This window comes from Amblyomma maculatum, chromosome 10 (genome assembly GCF_055883805.1).
Source record: "Amblyomma maculatum isolate TAMU_Amacu chromosome 10, ASM5588380v1, whole genome shotgun sequence".
Lineage (NCBI taxonomy): Eukaryota > Metazoa > Arthropoda > Arachnida > Ixodida > Ixodidae > Amblyomma > Amblyomma maculatum.
The window spans coordinates 134,114,153-134,118,627 of NC_139353.1; the positions used below are offsets into that span (position 1 = coordinate 134,114,153).

At 50.3% G+C, this 4,475-nt stretch overlaps 1 pseudogene; it reads left to right on the forward strand.

Annotated features, from left to right (window-relative positions):
* Window positions 1-1,491: 1,491 nt before the first annotated feature.
* Window positions 1,492-2,578, forward strand: LOC146177502 (uncharacterized; annotated as a pseudogene).
* Window positions 2,579-4,475: the final 1,897 nt, after the last annotated feature.

Below are 4,475 nucleotides of genomic sequence, written 5' to 3' on the forward strand. Positions count from 1 at the left end.
GCACGCAGGCCGGGGAGCGGATCAGGAGGGCCCCGCAGGCTGAGGTCAGGCGAGGTTACAAGCACTCTTCTCGGCCTCAGCCGCCAGGCGAGTCGCGTGCTGCTGAACAGTGGGATCTCCGCTCCGCAGCCAAACCTCCCAGGCTTCTCTACTATCAATGTTAATGCCGGCGCCTGGTGAATCGGCGCATTGCCATATTATATGATCTAGCGTGCCTTTTTGGCCGCAATTTTTATATTTAGAATCTTCTTCCTCCCCGGTCTATGTTAAGAAAACCCAGACAGGACAGATGTAGTTATCGGCTTGTAATCGCCTCCAGATGCGTGCTTAGTGAGAGACCGATCAGGGAGAGGGTATACTTTTTGATCTAATTTCTAAGATTCTGTGATCTCATTGTATGTGATAGCGCAATCTTTAATTCCCTTGCATTCGGGCTGTTCTACCTTTGCATTCGTGTGCTGGTATCCATATGATGGATATGGTTCTAGTAATGGGATTTGTGAGAAGAATCTTTTTGGCCTCCTCTGAGATCCATCCTTTTGCAAAATTCCAGACAGCCGTTTTGCTGTCTCTGATTATAGTTTTGGCCTGTGTACCAGTGCATGCGAGCGCTATTGCGACCTCTTCAGCTGTACTAATGTCACGGGTGCGTGTTGAGGCCGCAATTTTAGGTGCACCTTCATTCACTACTGCCGAGACAGCTGCTCCGTGTCGTCCGCATGACGCGTCTACATAAGCAACTTCATCAACTGCTTTGCGTTTCATTCTTTTAGCGATGGCTTTGGCTCTGTGTTCTCTGCGTTCTTTGTTGTAGTCTCGGTGCATGTTTCGAGGTAAGGGTGGTACCAGTATGTGTTCCCTTATGTTGGGTGGGATAGATGTTTTCGTCTGTGGGCCTCTGTCTGATTGGAGTCCGACCCAGTCTAGGATGGCTCTGCCTGTCTCCGTCTGACTTAGCCTTTCCAGTTGAGAGATTCTGACAGCTTCAGTGAGTTCTTGCCATGTATTATGAATCCGCATTTTCTCCAGCTTCTCTGTTGATGTGGAGACAGGGAGGCCTAGAGCGCGTTTGACGCATTTTCGAATTATGACGTCGATTTTTTCACATTCTGACTTTTTGTGATTGAGAAAAGGTGTGGCATAACATATGCGACTGATGATGTAGGCCTGTGTCATTTTGAGTACACTACGTTCCTTCAGGCCGTGTCCTCTAAGCGCTACTCTTCTGAATATGCCCGTAACTTGGGCTGCTTGGTCCTCCAATTTTTTGATGGTGTTTGTGTCTTCACAAGAGCTGGAGCGGTGACGTCACGCCATTGCCACGTGACCGTGTGACGTCACAACAGACCGAGAGACGGGGACCCAGCTAGCGCCATCGATGGCTAGTAGCTGAGGTGAGGCTTCACACGCCGGCTTCGCCGCTGCCGAGAGAAAGCGCTCGATAGAGCGGAATAAAACGGGGGGATGTAGCTGCGCTCCTCTCAGTGCGCTATGTCGGATGATGTGTACCAGGCGAGGCTGGAACGATCTGCTGCGGTCAAGCGACGGAGTCGTGCCGAAGAAACAGACGAAGAGCGGGAAGAACGGCGAACTAAACACCGTGCGTATGTATCAGCCTGGCGAGCACGCCGGTGAAGATCGCTTGACACGGAACGGCCAAGTGAAACTTCGGAGACAAGTTTCATGGACGATCCTAATGCCGAAGGTGTTGAAGAATCTATAAATAGTATGGAGCGACACAATGTCAACAGAAGAAAACGCCGTGCTGAAGAAACGCCGGAACAGAGAGAAGAGCAAGCCGATACAAGTTTCATGGACGCCCTTAATGCCGAAGATGTTGGTGAAGGATCTATGAATAGTATGGAGCGACACAATGACATGAGAAGAAAACGCCGTGCTGAAGAAACGCCGGAACAGAGAGAAGACCAAGCCGAGGCAAGTTTCATGGACGCCCTTAATGCCGAAGACGTTGGTGAAGGATCTATGAATAGTATGGAGCGACACAATGACATGAGAAGAAAACGCCGTGCTGAAGAAACGCCGGAACAGAGAGAAGAGCAAGCAGAGGCAAGTTTCATGGACGCCCTTAATGCCGAAGACGTTGGTGAAGGATCTATGAATAGAGCGACACAATGACATGAGAAGAAAACGCCGTGCTGAAGAAACGCCGGAACATAGAGAAGAGCAAGCAGAGGCAAGTTTCATGGACGCCCTTAATGCCGAAGATGTTGGTGAAGGATCTATGAATAGTATGGAGCGACACAATGACATGAGAAGAAAACGCCGTGCTGAAGAAACGCCGGAACAGAGAGAGGAGCGGCTTGCTAAAAGAAGAGGACAGTATGTAGCCAAGAAGGAAGAATGCAACAAGGCAAGACGAAAGCGGAGAGCTCAAGAAAAGAAACCGCGCTTGAACATCGCGGTCGAGCCAGACGGTGACATTGTGGCTCAGCGACGCGAATAACATGAGAGAAGAGTTGTAGAGTTAAAGCCTGCTACGCGTGAATTCAACAAACGCTTTACGAACAATCCCTTTGGTTATGAGTGTTATGTGTGTGGGCGCTTGTGGCATGATTAAATAAAGCAAAATCGCCGTAGAACCATGTTGTGTCCAGAGTGAATCCATGCATAAGCCATACAGGGCAACAATGTCCAAACTACCAGCTGAACCAAGCCATTGCTTTCGCAATTTTCCAGGCTTAACCAAGCCAAGCCACAGCCAATTGTATTTTTTATGTGGGGATGGGTAGCCTTTCCGATGGTTCTTGTATTGATCTAGTAGAACTGAGTATATGAGGATAATACGATCAAAGGTGCCCGTGCTGCCGAGTGTTCAGTCTTCTTGGGGCATGTACCCTAGAGCTAACTAATCTGCTGTCTCGTTGCCTCTCATTCCTTCATGCCCGAGAAGCCACACTATACTGTGTTTACAGTTTGGTATGTGTCTTCTCGTCGTTTGTAGAATACGATTGGTGATTCTGCCGCTTCTGCCCTGTGTAGATACGGCACGCTTGTCTGGAGTCAGTCACTACAGTGAGCTTTCCGTTCAGAGTGTCTCCTTGTCTTAAAATATGGGCTTCGAACCAGAACATTTGGATCATGTTAGTTATGGCAAGAAGTTAAAAGTGTAGGATCGGGGTTTATTGATCAGATCAGCAGGACTCGATCAGCAGGACTGGGCAGATCAGCGGCGAGCACAGCAACAGCGAACACCGTCATGTCCAACACGCGCAGCGATCACGATGCCACTGCCTAGAATGTTCCTCGTGAACTTCTTCCTCTTGACAATTACCCCCGGGACGAAGAGGCGACATCCTGGCGACGTACGGCGTGAGCAAGACGGCAGGGTCGTAATAAGGTTTAAGGCGCTGGACGTGAACAATCTAGCGTCCGCGCCGGCGTAGATCATGAGACGGCGTAAGGGGTTCCACCACATAATTAACCGGAGAGGCGCGCTCCAGAACTCGGTATGGGCCATGGTATTTAGCAAGAAATTTTGAAGACAGTCCAGGAGCATTGGAAAGTATCCACAGCCACACAAGAGCGCCAGAAGAGAAGTCCGGTGTCGAGTGTTGGTTGTCATGGTTGGATTTATGACGGTATTGGGTATTAGCCGTGAATGCGCGGGTAATTTGTCGACAGTCTTCCGCATGCTGGGCTGCTTGAGACGCAGGAGTATACTCTGATATGTCTGGCTGATACGGGAGTATGGTGTCGGTTGTAGCAGGGGGGTGATTGCCGTAGAGGAGAAAAAAAAGAAGAGAAGCCAGCAGTAGACTGCGTTGCGGTATTGTAAGCTTGACATACGGAAGGACGAGGTCCCAATTTGAGTGGTTGGAGGAGACGTACATAGAAAGCATGTCGCCAATGGTAGAATCGAAACGCTCAGTGAGGCCATTAGTCTGGGGATTATAGGCGGAGCTTGTTTTATGAATAATGTTACACTTGGTGAGCAAGGCTTTCACAACGTCCCTCAAGAAAACGCGTCCTCTGTCGCTGAGCAGCTCTCGAGGTGCGCCGTGGCAACGAACAAATCGCTGAAAAATGATGGAAGCTACTTCTGACGCTGTGGCAGATGGAAGTGCGGCGGTTTCTGCATACCTCGTCAGATAATCAACGGCTACAATAGCCCAGCGGTTGCCGGCTGCAGTGTAGGGAAGCGGCCCATACAAATCAATGCCGACGCGGTCGAAAGGGCGTGGTGGGTTGGGTAACGGTAGCAACTCTCCAGCGGAACGTTGAGGAGATGGCTTGCAACGTTGACAGGTGAGGCATGAGCCAACGTACTTGAGTACGAAGGTGTACATGCCTCGCCCTCGCCAGTACTAACGCAGCCGGAGACGAGTGTATGTCTTGGACACCCGCGTGACCGGAGTGTGGGTCAGCGTGGAAATAGTCACAGATTTGCGAACATAGCTGCCGGGGAGTAACTAGCACCCACTTGCGGCCATCTGCGCAGTAGTTGCGGCGGTAGA